Source organism: Equus asinus, chromosome 21 (genome assembly GCF_041296235.1).
Source record: "Equus asinus isolate D_3611 breed Donkey chromosome 21, EquAss-T2T_v2, whole genome shotgun sequence".
Taxonomy (NCBI): Eukaryota; Metazoa; Chordata; class Mammalia; order Perissodactyla; family Equidae; genus Equus; species Equus asinus.
This window is the reverse complement of record NC_091810.1, coordinates 28,281,752-28,298,983: the sequence shown is the minus strand read 5'-3', so window position 1 is coordinate 28,298,983 and position 17,232 is coordinate 28,281,752. Positions and strand designations below refer to the sequence as shown.

At 40.3% G+C, this 17,232-nt stretch overlaps 1 long non-coding RNA gene across 1 annotated transcript in view; it reads left to right on the top strand.

Moving 5' to 3' along the window:
* The window catches only part of LOC139041404 (uncharacterized), an 84,952-nt gene that overhangs the window by 42,678 nt on the left and 25,042 nt on the right, over positions 1-17,232 (top strand). The gene's annotated exons all lie outside the window — the stretch shown is intronic.

Genomic DNA, 17,232 nt, shown 5'->3' with positions numbered 1-17,232 from the left:
TCAGTTCCCATGATGAACCTAAACACTTCAGTCTTAAACTGTACCATTGCTTTGCCATCTTAATCCTTTAATGTTGGGAAACTGATTTTGAATGTTTCATTTCTGGTACTACTTAGCAAGAAAATCCACGAAGGAATAGAATCTAGTCAAAATATCACAGCAATAAAGGGAGAATGCATGTAACATTTTAGCCACTGGAGAATCATTACTATTGAAACTTCAAGTTAGCAAAATGGAAAGGTCATAAGATCGAGAGTTAAGAAACCTTCCCGTAAACAGCTATGTGACCTTAAGCTGAGGGGCACTGGCCCACATGCTTTCTCAGATTGCATAAGAAGAAAAGGACATGACTGACATAGAGAATATTAAGGTTATTGTCTCCTTAAAACGGTAGTTTTGATTTACACTGAAAATTCTTCTTTACTGCTTATATCTATCTGCAAACACAGGCTGGAGAAGTTCAACTGATGACAAGGACGATAGAAGTAAACTATAATTAGCTTTTCCTATTTCCTCTAGATGCTATAAATATTCCAAAGAGTTGATAAAATCATTAGAATATGAACTATCCCTAGTGGACGTGGCATCCAGAGAGAGAGTTCCTCACCCTCTGCTTCCATTTTGAGGTGATTATGATCTGGTCACGATACCGCGCTCCCCAATCTGTGGTGCAGAGGTGGGGGCTCCATGTGCTTTTCATCCAGCTAAACTTCACAGGCTTCAAATCTGAATTCACCAAGGATTGTGTGGGTGGGTGTTACTAAGAGACCGTCTAACTCTCTCCCTCGTTGAAAGACTTTCCTCAATTCCGACTTGTTCTTGTGCACGAACTCACTCCCTTGTTTCATTGCATAGAAACACTCTGCTTCTCTCTTGGTCTCTGGGAGAAAGCTGAGCCTTCCTTTGGTCCACATCACATTCAGGAAGGGCTGAGACTTTTGATGTTACATAGTTTTAGACTTTTGATGCTATCATATCCTCACTCAATGAATTTATACTTATTGTTAGAGAGATGTAGTGACAGGATTGAAGGAGGATGGTGTGCTTTATACACCTTTACAGCTGTCAGCTTTTACCAGCTCTCCTTTCCATGGTATACTAGGAGTCACATTTTTAAAAGTCCCACCAGCAATCTCCTCAGGAATAATACAATTATATTGCATGTTAAAATTATTAATGGGAAAATATATTCCAATTATGGAAGTGTTAGAATATACCAGAATTCTGCTATATATTGTGGCATTTCTTTATAATACACCAAGAAAGTCAAGAATATAGGTACCTTAGGCCTCTCTTGATGTCTGACAGGCTTTTCCACTTCCTCAGATCCAAAGAGAAGTGAAGACGTGGACACTTCTTGGAAGGAAGACCCTGGAGGAAGGTGGGAACAGTCTGTGGGAGATCCAAAAAAAACCAGGCAGGACCCGGAGACAGCCTGAGGAGGTCAAGGCAAAGCCTTTAAAATAATAAGAGAAGTAAATGACCCAGAGTGTGACTAGGAAACCCAAAGCTAGACATTTATCAGGTGACTGTGTGGCCATCAGCTTCCTCATGGAACACCCACATCAGCAGGCAGCATGGTCGGTGCCTCTAACAAGAAGCAAAGAGTTTGTACCCCTATGTGAGGACCCGCTCTTTCCAGGATGTGTGAATGCCTTCAAGCTAAAAGGAGTGTCATAAAGGAATGTGATAAAAGGGGGATCCTTCAGCCTGAGGATTTGAAAATGCCTTCCCCACATCTTCCCAAGTCAGTTGAAATGGAGCACCCTTTTGCCAGCGAGTAAGTCAATTTTACTTTAAAGGCAAACAAACTACTTCCTTCACTGGCACCTTATGACCCTACAATGTAAAACCAAGTCCGACCCGAGGTCGTGGTTTTATTCTTAACTATTGGGCTCTCAAATGGTTTGGGCTCATTCGTTCAAAAAGCCTGAGACGTGAAATAGAAGGTACCTTGAATTTTCCTTGACTACAAACTCCCTCCTGTTTTGCCACTGGAGGGCATCAGTTGACAATATTACTCTCCCACCATGATTTTTCTTATTCCTTTTTCCTCGCTAACTTGCCAAGGACTAAATAAAGTCCTGTTTCACAGATTAAATTGATGCTGCTTTATCCTTCTATAAGGCAGAATTTCAAAGACCAATTTCTTAGGATAATTGGAAATCATAACATTTCCTACTCATTTCTGGGATCAATGTTTTTAGCCCAGTTCACATTAACCTAGGAGGGTCACTCTCAAAAGAGATGACACGGAAATATTTACTCCTAATCACTCAGCGATTATTGTTTATCTTAAGAGTAAATCTGCAGGATCTGACCACTGAAAATGTGCAGTTTAGTAACATTTAAAGAACAAGCAAATCCAATCTAAATACCTAAGTTCATTTTAAAAATCTTGCTTTCAGCTTGTTTCAGAAATACTTGGAGAGACCTTGAACTAGATATTTGAATAGACATTTTCCCCCTTGATTTGAGCACTCCGGTTGTATCACTCTTGTGCATTAATGTTCTTACAGGAACAATCAACAATCAATCATCTGTCTCTACACACACCCCGTGGTTCTCTCTTACCATCAAATGCTACTGAGGCTGAAGTGAGTGAACTGAGGAAAAACAACTTCTGTGGGGAAAGCCATCTTTCAGAACCCTACTTTGAACCAGAAGAATCTATTCTCTTGAGACTATCTGCTGTGGAGAAGGTAGCCTTATGAAGTTCAAGTTTTGAAGTGCAAGTTACACAGATTTGGCTTTTTCCCTTTTTTTATTCTGCACACCCACTCCATTTCTCAGCTGCCTGTTTGGCTGCTGTTACTATAATCTTCATTGTTCTGCTTGTTATTTCTGCTCACTGGGCTTCTTGGCTCTCGCCAGTTTTTGCTATTCATCCCAATCTGAACTCGTATAAAACTTGGACAGACTCACACTGCACACTGGGATCATTTCATTCACGTGAGTTTGCCAACATTTGGGTATTAACTGGCAAAGGTGGCTGAAGACGGGGATTTGGGTATTAACTGGCGAGGCGTCCGCATGTGTGCTGTTTGCAAAGCTTTGCTGATAACATTGGCTCTTATACACTCGATTTCATCCTATATGAGAAATTCCTTTGGGTCTACACTCAAGAACTTTGTCTTCAAAGAAAAAATTTTGTCGTCTCTCAAATACCTCACAGGGATGTTTTGACATTAAATGAATTACGTTAAACGGTCAGTGCCAGCATAGCACCAGTCACGGAGACGCTTAATAAGTAGGACTTTCTTCTCTACTTTCCTCCTTCCGTTTCCTTTTCTCTTAGAGCCTAGAGCCAGATTTTATATCCATCAGAGCAACTGCATTGATCAATTTGGTGACTTACTTGCTGTACTGTTTTCTCAAGCCTGCTATTTTAGTAATTTTTTTTTTAATGAGGTGGGCCTTCATTTTTTTAAAAAAGCCTTGGAAATGATTTGGGGCAGAAATGAGTATCTGAAGAAGGAATGCAGTGGTTCCTCCTGGGATGTCATATTTCTGAACAATCCCCAACATTAGAGATGTTTAATCAGAGATTGGGTTGCCACTTAATATCCTTTTAGGGAGATCTGTGCTTTTGAATTAGGATGGAGACAGACTTTTGCTCTGGCATTTACAAGTTGGGTGAACTTGGGTGGGAGAGAATTAAGAATTTTGGAACTCCTCTCTCTCAGCTATAAAATGGAGAATGGGGCCCGACCCTGAGGCTGAGTGGTTGATGTTCCATGCACTCCGCTTTAGCGGCCCAGGTTCACGAGTTTGGATCCTGGGCACAGACCTACTCCATTCACCAGCTGTGCTGTGGCAGTGTCCCACAGACAAAAAAATAGAGGAGGATTGGCACAGATGCTAGTTCAGGGCTAATCTTCCTCAAGCAAAAAAAGAGGAGGGTTGGCAAGGGCTGTTAGCTCAGGGCGAATCTTCCTCAGAAAAAAAAAAGAGAATAATAATCTTTAGCCGGTGGTATTACTAAGAAGATTAAATAAGATGATAAAAATAAATGTGCTTGATATCATTATTTTTGTTACTGTTATTACTCAACTAGATGCTTTCCAAAGGATCTTCAGATTCTAAAGATTTCATGAATCGGATTGCCTAAAGTAATAGGTTTCTGCGTGTGACGCCTTACACAGTCCCTCTGCTTCACCCAACTGCTCATCTCCCTGGCCATCCACACACTCTACACTCACCTACACTTGTACTTCAGTTCACATCATTCTTTTGCATTGGAATCTGCCCCACATTCACCCCACCTCTTCCTTATCCTTCCAGGTCCAACTCACATCACACTTTTAGGAAGCATCCTTGGCCCAGAGCAAGAGGACCTGATCTCTCCCTCCTCCAAATGTTTATCATTCTTGCCATTTCTTCTTGCTGGGTGCAGCTTCCCTGGTTCCCTGAATGCCAGGATGGTTATTCCACTGGTTGTCAGACATGACTCCAGCGAAGCACATATCACAAGACTGAACTCCTTGAGGGTAGAGTCCCTGTATCCCCAGTGCCTCGTTCAAGGTCTAGCACGGAGTCCCTCAACAAACACTGCAGGAATGAGTGAGGAAATCGCTTATTTGGTATTACTATTATATTTTTGTATATATTTATTTTATGCCCTCATAAGAGACTTAAAAGTTCTTTGAAGTCAAAGACCTACGTAGAGCATTGATGTTAAAATAAAAATTGGGGGGGAGAGAAAAAACAGATAAGTGCTTCCAGATGGAAGAATATACCACCACCTTTGATAAGAAGTAGTCTTATCGAAAGAATTGATCCTGAACCCCTCATTTAGATCTAACCACAACTTATAGGAAACACAAACAATAGAGGAACACGTTAATGACACGCGAGGCTGCGATTAGCACAGAGCAGACTGTGAGATCTTCTACGATAGACATCTGTCTGCTAACTACCGCCTAGGTCTTGCTGGTGTTTGTACACTCTGGAGCTAAGAATGGTTTTACATTTTAAAAGGGTTGAAAAAAAAATAAAACAAAGAATAAAATGTGACACAGATGCCTGCTCTAGGAGACTAATGACCCAGTTTTTTTTTTTTTAACAAAAACATTGCAAATGAAAAGAGAGAGTGAAGAAAAGAGACTGAAGTCTTACATGAACTGATCGCAATGAAATGATCATATTTGATTCTGATTCAAACAATCTATAAAATAGAAAAGAAACATCTATAACAATTATGACACAATTGATATTTAGCGGTATTAAGATATCATGGACAATATTTTAACGTGCGATAATGGGTTGGGAGTTATGTTTTTAAAAAACAGTCCTTATATTTTAGACATATATTCTGAAATATTTATGGATAATCCTGTGTGGGATTTACTTCACAGTAATAAATGGAGGAGGAAGTGGATTGGTTAGGAACGAAACAAGATTGTCTGTGAGTTGGTAATTGTTGTTACTGGATGACTGATTCGTGAGGATTATTATACTCTTTTGTCCAACTTTAATTATGTTTGAATTTTTTATAATAAAAAGTTAAAGAAAAAAACCTAGATTTTGGAGTTCTATCTGGGGCTGATTCCAGTCAAAAGACCTCTCTCAAAGTACTTAGCTTTTCTGATTTGTTTCATTATCTGTAAAATGGAGATTAGAATAATGCCTTCTTCATAAGGTTCTGGTGAAAACCATATGAGCTAATGCATATGCAGAGCTTACTTAATGCCTTGCACATAATGAAGTATTCAATTATTGACAGTTAGTGCTGCTGCCACTGTTGTTGTTAATTTTTTCTTTTAAAGATTTTAGCTTTTTCCTTTTTCTCCCCAAAGCCCCCCGGTACATAGTTGTATATTCTTAGTTGTGGGTCCTTCTAGTTGTGGCATGTGGGACGCTGCCTCAGCATGGCTTGATGAGCAGTGCCGTGTCCGCGCCCAGAATTCGAACCAACGAAACAGTGGGCCGCCTGCAGCAGAGCGCGCAAACTTAACCACTTGGCCACGGGGCTGGCCCCTGTTGTTGTTATTTTTACCTCGCAGTACGTGTTGATATTTGTGGTATTTGTCAATGCGATGGTAAAGGACGACATGACAGTAGACTACCGTATTGATACAGGGACTGGATGGGCATGGGGCCGTGGGGGAGTATGGGGACTACAGAGTCCCCAGTAACTTGCAGGTTGCAATGGCTACTATGGACTGAGTTGTGTTAGACTTTATAATGGTGTAATGTGGGACAGGCTCTCTGGTCGGGCACTGAGGTTTTTCACTCATGCATATTGTCAGGGACCTAGCAACACAATCCAACACTCAAATCAGACCTTTGATACTTCGTAAAGCTCTGTTTTACAATAATTTTCTGTCACTGATGAGAGGAGTTTGGCAAAAATAAAGACTACCACAGGCTTAAGAGAAAAAGCAACTTTACAAGTATTATCACATTTTCATTGAATATCAGCGTTTCATGGAGGCAATACACCACAGTGATTAGAGCAACCCCATCCATAGTGTTGGTCTTTGATGAGATAAAGAGCTTGCTGCAGAATGAAAATCCACACATTGCTTCCTTCATTGAAAAAGTCTTGCTATTGAGAAAAAGTCATTGAAAGTAAACAGTTCTTAGTGACATAGTTGATTTGCATTCTGGCACAAGCTTCTTATGATTGCAGTCTGGGAACTCGTGCAAGGTCTACATTTTTTAGTAGCACTAGCTCAGAGCAGTGGTTCTTAATTGGGGGCAATTTTATTTCCCGGGGTCACTTGGCAATGTCTAGAGACATGTTTGGTTGTCACAACTGAGTAGGAGGTGCTACTGGCAGCTGGTGGGTAGAAACTGGGGATGCTGCTACATACTCTACAGTGTACAAGACAGCCCCCCACCACAAAGTGTTATTTGGCCCAAAATGACAGTGCTGAGGTTGAGAAATTCTTTTAGAGCATGGCTTTAGCATCAGACAGAGGTGGGGATCAAACTCTTGCTCTCACTCACCAAAAGTGTGACCTTCACCTAAATGTTTAATTTCTGTAAGCTCCACTTTCCTCCACTGCAAAGCATCCAGCTGGTGAGGTGGTTGTGCAAATGTAGTCGCACATGTAGACAGACTCTTTAGCATAGACCTGGAGGAAAGCAAGTGCTTGGTGTAGAGCAGATATTATTACTATACTCTTTAGACATAGCTCTTATCTTGGTGACCCATGAATTGTCTAAATTCATGGGCCAAGACATAGTTTTGCAATCTTTCATTTTGAGGACCTAAAATGTAAATTTCCTTTCTTGATGAAGATGAATGCAAAACAAAATAAAACAAAACCCTGAGTTAGCTTCCTTAAAAGATAGACTTTATCATCAGAAAGAGCTGCTCCATAGACAGAGCTGGGAAATTCGTTTGAAATTCCTCCTTTGTCCCTCAGGATGAAGTATGATGCATGCCCGGGAGCTTAATGGCTTACCAGTTGGGACTCCCACTGTGTCTTTTTTCCGCTGGTGATTTTATGATTTTCCTACACACAACATGATGGATTCTCGAGTATCCTGAGCTTTGAATCTGTACCTTTTTTTTTTTTTTTTGGCAGCTTGAGTGAAACCCTTCAGGCAGAGCTGTGAAGATGTAGTTCTTAAATAAAATATTTTTCTGCTGTGCTAATAATTCAGACATTCTCCACATTTCTCTTCTATACTCAGAGTCAGTGGGATACGTCCCTTTCTCTTAATTCTATCTTGCCTGTTTTTCTCTGGCTTCCAACAGCTTTTCATGAAAGCACAGCGTGGCTTCTTCCAGGTGCTGGTATTTGGGGAGGGCTGAGGTCTGCGGAGGGAGAGGGGACACTTTCTTATTCTTTCGCATCACTCTGTTAACAATAGCCTTTTAATGATTTGAAAATTCTTCTTCGTAAGTGACCTAATGTGAAATATTAGCATTACAAACCCATGGAGGAGACACAATTCAAACAGTAGAGGCAATAACACACTTTCCTCCTGCTTCTTTTTTAAGGGAGTGTATTTTATTGCGAGCCAGTACACCTCCTTTTCCTCACCAGAGAAGCCACGTACTTGCTGGACCGCTAAATCTCTACGGAGTTGACATACTTCATTAAAAACCTGGATATTTGGATTTCTGGGGTGGGGAAGATTGTGGTGTCAGAAGTGAAGATGTTACGCATTTTAAGTGTGAGCGTGCGATCTCACTTATGTACATATGCCATCACGGTCTACTGGGACCTGCCGGGCAGTTAGGAAACGGGGCGTCTGTTTAAGCCTCTGCCTTCTGTAAGATCTTTGAACAATACGATGTAGCACAGCTAATATTGTTCTTTAATTAAAGTGCAAGAATTGTATTTGAGCAAATGAGTGACTAAATAGTACACAATTGGTATACTTAGAAAAGTTTACTTTGTAGATTCCAGGCATATAAGATTCTCTAAATATGATCTAAAGCTTATTTTTCTTAGCATATGTATCATTTCTTAAAAATCTGACATTAAAACTACAGAAGTTGGAAGAATTGTGTGGCCTTTCTTCTGAGCTCTCATCTCCTACGGGGAAGTGATTTAGTTTAGCTCTCATGGGCAGTGCTTCCAAATGTCTTTGCAGGGATGACCCTTCTCTTCTGCTTTCTGGGTTTCTTCTTGTTCCTCCCAAACAGGAAATATTTCTTTCCTTTTAGGTTTCCTACAAATCAGGACATCTTTTTAAAAATCTTCATACAGTTTATTTCTTGTGCCATAGATTGCTGAGTCTTGTCGTACAGTTAAAAATCAATACTCTTCATTCATCATCATTCATTACAATTATCTCCAAGGACTTACCAAGGCCAAGTAATCTGTTAAATCACCCAGGATAAGGTATACAAGTCACGGATCAAGTCATCAAGAAGCTTCAATCTACTGAGGGATTTAAATTATACATGTTGATAAAAAGAATGTAAAATAAAAAGTAAATTAAGAGAGGTATACATAAAATGCCGTGGGGAGATCAAAGAAGAGGCCATACTGATACTGGCTCAACACAAGGTTGACAGAAGGGAGGCCATATTGTAGAAAAGAGACTATATTGTAACTTTGAATGACCTCTAATTAACTAGCCCAGTTGGCTATGCACCCTCTAGGAGATATACATGCTCTGTAGATTTTATCTTCCCTCCCAGCTGCCATAAGATGATAACTTTGTTCCTTTGAGTTCCCTAGGAACGTGATGACCCCTGGACATAGATTCTATGCTATATCCATGACAACTGAAAGATCTGGTGTGGCGACTCCGAGTCTGTAACACCACAGGGTCAAACATTCCTAACCCCCTTCCCTATAACCCACTGGCTCATATAGCTGTTTCAAGATTCTGTGTCCCCTTTAAGATGTTTATTTTGGACATTAGTCCTCCGACTTCCACCTTGCTAGCAAGCTGTAATAAAACCTTTCTCTCCTACCACCTTCCCTCTCAACTGTTGGTTTGTCTTACAGCAAGTAGACGACCCCCTTTTGGTAGTAACAATAACTGCAGCTGGGTTAAAGGTAAGAAGTCTTTTAGAGAGAGAGAGAGGATTTATGTTGGACCTTGAATGATGGGTAAAATTTAGACATGAGATAAAAGAATGATGATATTTAAAAACAGCATTCCAGGTCAAAGGAACAGTGAGCATACATTCAGGAAGGAAGAAAACCTGGAGTTATTAGGGAATAGTCATCTACTATAACTTGAGATGTGTCAGGAAAGTCGGACAGAAAGCATGGAGCAGGAGGTGTAAGCTAATAAGCAGCTCTATTCTGGAGAGCACAAATGAGGTTCCTTTGGTGTTTGGTCTTTCCACAAGTTCCAGTTCCAGTTGTGAAGGATCAGAATTGCCTACCCCAAAATGTGTCTCTTTGGCTCGATTTTTTTTTTTTTGAGGAAGATTGACCCTGAGCTAACATCTGCTGCCAATCCTCCACTTTTTGCTGAGGAAGACTGGCCCTGAGCTAACATCTGTGCCCATCTTCCTCTACCTTTATATGTGGGATGCCTGCCACAGCATGGTTTGCCAAGCAGTGCTATGTCTGCACCCAGGATCCAAACCAGCAAACCCCAGGCTGCCGAAGTGGAACTGTAAACTTAACCGCTGTGCCACTGGGCTGGTCCCAGGCTGGATTATTTTTAACAACAGAAGACTCTGAAAGAAACTCTGACCTTCCAGTTAACTGCCTAAAAGAAGTTAAGATAGGTCTGTTCCAGGAAGTAGCTAACACTGTAAGATTAAACTATAGTATAACGTAAAATGGGTGGGATAGAAAGGCACTAACAAGCCCATTTTTATGAAAATTCTTTCTCTCTGGTCAACTTGCCTATAGATGGCCCAGCAAACACTTGTTTAACAAACATTTGCATTTCCATCTCCAAGTAAATTGCCTTCCTCCCCTTTGGAGTCTGAAACCACTACTTCTAACATCGTCCTTTGTCTTTAGCTGAAGATACTATTTAAGGTGGCAGCTTCAGCCATTCTGGCAAGTTCCTCAGTTTTGCTGGGCTTCTCCCATGTATACACGTTATTGAACTTTGTTTGATTTTCTCCTGCTATTCTGTCTCATTCAATTTAATTCTTAGACCAGCCAGAAGGACCTAGAGGGTAGAGGAATTATCTCCCTCCCTTACACAGTATTAGTGTCATTTCTCATTAAAGAGAGAACACTCAGGATTTTATTAATTAATTCATCTAAAAAATTTGTATTCCACTTAATTTAAAAAAATAACTCAAGGGTGAGAATGAAGGTTAGATAGTTCTCTGGGCACATGGTTATCAGTCCTTAATAGTCATAATAGCTTGGGTTATGCTCCAACTCCCAAATCTCAGTGGTTTAGGACAACAAAGATTTATTTCTTACACTAGATGTCTACTGAAGGTGAGCAGAGCAGTTCTGTTTGGCTAGGGAATTTCAGAGAACCGAGTATTGGCAATTAAATGCTTCCCTGCAGAAGTAAGAGGTCATCTTGGCCCACATTTCAATGGGCAAAGTAAACTTCTTGGATGCATCTAACTTCAAGAGGGCAGGAAAATACAATCCTTTTGTGAACTTAAAAAATGGAGAATGGCTTTAATGTCTGCTACAACATCCTCGGGTGGTTTCCATAAGACTATGTCTTATTTTAGCACTACAATGCATTCTCCTCTAGAATATCCTCAAAGATTATTTCATTTATTAAGTGTTTAATCGGTGCCAGGTACTGAGCTAACTTCTTCATGTGAACTTTCTCTTTGAATTCCTACAAGAATTCTCTGATGTTGGTTTTAGCATCCTCCTGATTGGTCAATTCAAGGCATTTCTCTTCTTCCTCACAGGATGCATAAGACTGCCTGTAAGTGGTTCATCATTAGATGTGGTCTTTTAGGAGCTTCTGAAAGATTACTGAATGAGCAAGAGAGGATGGAGACTGGACCTCTTGTGCTGTTGCTGCCACCACCATGGCCACTACCTACATACTCATGAATCCTCATATTTGCTGAACATTCTCTACAGGTCAGACACTGTGTTTTGCACCTGTGAGATAGGTACTATTATTTTCCATATTTTACAAATGAGGAATCGAGGTTCAGAGAGATTACATTACTTGCCCAAGATCTCACAGCTAATAAGAGGCAGAGATGGGTTCAACCTGAGTCTAGCTTACACCAAAACTGATATTCTTAACAACCATGCTGTATTACTAGAGGGGCTAGATAGGAAGGGAGAAGAGATGAGAATTTGAATTATAATTATGAGGCTTAGGTTGGATGGAAAAGAATGTGGAAAACACCGGAGAAATGAACACCAACCTAGAGTATGAGAATCGGGATTGGGAAAAGAAAGAAAGATTTGAAGCGTTTTATACATGTGGAGTTCAGAAGACTACGGAAACTGACAGAATGTAAGAGAAAGAGAGGAAATGAAAATGACCCCAAGTATTAGCATGACACTTGTAGCTGGGGAAAAAATTGAAAGGAAGATCTGGCTTGTGGGGAAATAAATTGTATTGGATTTATTGAATTTTTCTATGCAAATGAGATATTTGTATAAAAGTGTCTATTCATTCATTCAGTATGTAAAGAACGCAGATCTATGCCAGGCATTAGAGATACATAATAAGCAAAACCTAGTTCCATATATGTTTAGAAATGCATGGATCTGAAAGATAACAGATTTGAACTTCATTCATTTATTCATTAAAACGTGTTTAGTAACTTTTGAAGAATATGATAGATAAAGCAAAGGCAATAGAGGAATTCATGAAAATAAACGTGATCATCAAAGGAAACAGTAAAAGACGAGAAGGTGAAAGATGAGACTTGAGAGTGGGCCTATATTAAGGCATATGGGAAGGAGGAAGAGAAATTTAAAAATGAGTGGTTGTCAAGGAAGGAAGGGACCAGAACAACACATAGTCCAGAATTTAATGCATGAGAAAGATTTGAGGAAGAAAATCATGCGGACTCAATAGGGCCAAATACCACAGGTATGTCAAGATTGGTAAGCAGCACTTAAAGATGTATTTTAAAAGATGAGAGATGGGGTGAATGTAGAGAAAGCATGCACGTTTATTCTTTTATGAAGCTTGGCAGGAAGGAGAGAGAAAGAGGTGGTACTTTAGAGATAATAGGGCTATAGGGAGGTTTTTTTCCAGGAGAAGCAATTTTACAAAATGAGCTAGTGAAGAGGGAAAGGCTTTGGATGGGGATTGGGAATGGGGGAGATGGGTATCTTACTAGAATAAGATCATGCAGTAGGTGGAAGAAAATGTCATGGAGGCCAAGGATGGTGCCCATGTCTGACGTCACGGATTCCTGTGTCTTATCCTACTCAATAGAAAGATAACATACAAACACCTAAACTTCAAGCAGGAGAAACAGAACAGGTCAGAATGTTCATTTTTGTGTTAACCACTACACTTATATAGCATATACCCATTTATTTACTCATTCAACAAATACTTATTGAGTGCTTACGATTCATAGTAAACTGTTCCAGGATCTGGGATACAGCAGTAAAACAAACAAACAAAAACAGCTTTGTTCCTTATAAAGACTGCAATTTGTGAGGAAAAAGATAAACAAATGTATAAACATACAAACACAGAATATGTCTTACGTCTTCTCATAGAGGAAAGCAGCCACTTCATTAAGGCTTAGCATCCCCCTTCATCTTGCATATACAAATAAGCTCTTGTCTTTGTAAAGCAGTAGATTTGGAGAAGTCTTTGTGCAATTCTTCTCTGTGTCCAGAGAGAGTTAAAACATGGCTGGTACCACAATGAATAAATCGATCAAGAAGTCCTTCAGAAATATTCATGCATATAGAAGTGAGAAAGTGAGAGAGGATGTTGGAAACATTCTTGGTACAGTGTGGGATGCTTATGGTACACTTTAATCCTTTGCATTTTAGGTCAACTTTCTTCGGAAGGAATCAGTACATTAAAAAAGCAACATATGTATTTGAGTAATGAATACAGCAGTCCCCCCTTATCTGCAGGGGATACGTTCCAAGACTCTCCAGTGGGTGCCTGGAGCTGTGGATAACAGTGGAAACACTATATACACTACACTTTTTTTCAGTACATACATACCTATGATAAGGTTTCATTTATAAATTAGGCATAGTAAGAGATTAACAACAAAAACTAATAATAAAATAGAACAATTATAACTATATACTGTAATAAAAGTTACCATAGATCTTAGCAACCTCTGCATACGATTTGTTTTCTTTCCTTATTAAGTCAAGAACTTTCATCTTTTCACTTAAAGGAAGCACTTTATGGCTTCTCTTTGGCATATCCGAACTGCCAGCATCACTATGCTTTTTACTTTGGGGCCATTATAGAGTAAAATAAGGGTTGCTTGAACACAAGCACTGAGATACCTGACAGTCAATCTGATAACAGGGAGGACTACTAAGGGACAAATGGGCAGGTGGCACATACAGTGTGGATACGCTGGACAAAGGGAGGATTCACATCCTGGGCAGGACAATGCAGCCAGCGCGAGATTTCATCACACTGCTCAGAACAGTGCACAATTTAAAATTTATGAATTGTCTATTTCTGGAATTTTCCATTTAATATTTTCAGACTTCATTTGATCGCAGGTAACTGAAACCATGGAGAGCAAAACCTGGATAAGGGGGGACTACTGTAATTGTCTTTCTTTTTGGCCAATTGACATTGGCCGATTGACCCTTCCTGTGTCTGTTGGGGAACTTCCCTTCTGTGAATCCCGAGGGACAGCAGCTACAGAATCCCACCACAGATACTGAGCACGTCTTTGCAGCTAGTGCACTGGCATGTGACAGAGCCTCAATCAGAAGCAATCATGCATGGTTTGATGATTGTTCCAAGATCAAATTCTGAGAGTGGAAGCGGCAGCCATACAAATGTAGTGTCCTATTCAGTGGCGGCACCAGTTCTCCTCTCTGACTTGTTTCTAGTATGGCTCTGGGTGCTGCCCTGATTACTTGGCCTCAGCCTACTCATTTCATGGCTCTCAATAATTCTGTGACTTCCCATATTTTAACTTTTTAAGACGAATTATTTTTCTCCTTTAATTTGTCCACCGTCAGCTTTAGTTGCTTATATCTAAGAAAATTAAATGATATACTGAGTTTCTAGGGACATTTTTCAGTTGTTTGTTATTTAATTTTCCATTTATTCAGATACTTATTGAGCACTTACTATATGCTAGGTACTTTGATGAAAACTAGGGGTATAATGGTAAATAAGGCATATCTAGTCCTTGGAAAATTCATAGTTTGGGGCAAAAGGCAGACAAGTAAGCAAGCAATTGCAATAAGATAAATTACATGACATGATAGGGCAAGAGAGCACAGAGGTAGTCTGCTGGTTTTATCCTAATTCGAACTTGGTGGTCAAGAGGGAGGGGAGCCCAATTAGATGCTTGGGGTTATAGAAAGCAGGGTCCCACCATGAAAAAAAGAACTGTCAAGAACTATGTGGAGAGTGAGGGGTAGTGCCTAACCTAGAAAAGAATTCAGGTGGGACTCTAAGTCATATTGGAAACCCAAGAAAACAGGTACTTCACATGGATTCCGGACCAGCAGACATGGGGATGTGGATTAATTACAGATCCCTTTTCTAGTGGGGCAGAAACTCCTGATATCCTGTCAGAGATAGGTCTTTTTAGAGCTAGGAATAAGTGAAACTGAGTCTGCTGGTAGTCTGTTCTCACTCTAACATTTGAGTTGATCAGATACTGCTTTTACATGTATCAGACATTAACCATGTGCTAGGCACAATCATATGTGATTTCATTTAATCTTCTGAGAATTTTGAGACAGGTTCTATTGCTATGTGGTGCAACTTCTAACTGTTCACCTTAATCTGTTTCCACATTCCTGGGCCCATGCAAGACTACATTTCCCAGCATTCCTTGCAGTCAAGTATGGTCATGTGACTAAGTCTCCTCTAATGGAATATGGGTGGAAGTAATATGTGCCATGTCAAGGCAGGTGATATAAGACCATGGGCAAGCTTCCTTGATGTCCTGTATCCCCTTCAGCAAACCAGAACCCGTGGAAACCCAGCCTGGACCCTACAGATAAAAATAAAATTCTAAGGAATATCAGAACAATGTGAATGAAGATCTCTAAATGATTGTGTGGAATCGGGCTACCCACCAATCTGGAATGTTCCCTTCAGACTCTAGTGTTTAGAAGATATAAACTTCTACGATATTTAAACCCCTGGTTAATGTCGGCTCTCTTTGTTATGGAAGCCTAACCCCAGCCTAAATTAATATCCTGCCCTCATTCTATATATGACAGGTGTTGTCATTGCTCTTGTAGATGAGGACACTGGGCTCAAGAAGAGATGGAGTACTCCCCTTTCAGATCACACACATAACAAACAGAGTCAAATCTGCTTGACTACGGACTTCCTGCTCTCAAATACTGTGCTTTCATTGCCTTAGTACTGGCTGGCTCAACCAGGCTGTAGGACAAACCGGACAGACTAATGTTGTAGTGTCTGCTATTTAGAGAAGTGCCAAGGAGGCCAGAGACAAACTTCCCCCCAGCATTGCTTCACTTGGAGAAAACACACGGTTATGCAGTTAGGCTCTGGTCAAGAGACTAAGGAAAAGGAAAAAATGTTTCAAAGTGTTTCTGTGAAAAATGCAGGAGGGCTCATTAACAAGATCATGTACCATTTGTTGAGCAGAACAAACAAACAGATTTTTGGCAAAGAGATTTACTTCCAAGAAGAAAAGAAGTGCCTGCAGTGGTGGGATGTGGGGGGCAGACTGCTGACACACAGATGTGAGAACAAGATGCTTGTACCAGCTGTGCACCGAAGAAAGTTATCGCAACTATCAATTTTCTATTTTTGTTTTAGTAATTCATCAGTTAGACTTATCACACCGAGTGAGCCTTGTAATGGGGACCGCAGTTTTGAAAATGCAAGAGCCAGAGTTAGCGAATGTTCTTAATACACACACTGGCTCCCATGCAACACGCGGAGAGAAACCACACAAAGGACAAAAGTCAGCTCTGTGTTCTGCGCATCCGTGGGCCCCCATTACCTTGGCTTCAAATTATGCCTGTTCATGAAGAACAGGTGTTTGAAATAAAATCAAGGGGAAAACCACCATGAATTCAGCCCCTCTAAAGTCATTGCGAGAATTTCTAAAATTACTCTTCTTAGACAAATTGCTCCCACAAGCCCAGAAGATTTTTTATCTTGAGGGTGCACAGGGGATACTAAATCTTCCTGCCAACGCAAACGTGTTTTCAGATGGGCCGGAGATTCCATTCATCATGCATGCAGGGCTGGGATGCTCATGCCACATTAAAGGTTAAAGCCGAGAAAGTCGAGGAGACGTAGCCCTGGCCTAGCTCGGGGAGGCCGTGTCCACAGACGCCAAAGGTGCTTTTCCATTTAGCAATGCACAAGGATGAGTAAGCTCATTATTGGCTTAACTAAAAAAGCCCAGAATTAAAGTGAAAGTGTTTAAGCTCATTTGTGTAAACAGAGTCTTTCAAGATAAAAAGATTAGTGGATTTAAGGGTTAGTGAGCCCCAAGGGAATGTGTGTATATATACATATATATATATATACATTTTTAAGTGAGAGATATACAAGTGATTTAGCTGGCTTAAAATTGTAGACACATTTTGCAATGCCTTCTGAACCAAAAATATACTTTAATAAGTATATTTTTTAGTGCCAGATACTAGTGGTTGGCACTTGCTTAGGCAGATATCGAGTTTACTTTGCATAATAGAGTTCTCTTTGGAGCCAAGGGAATTCTCTCTA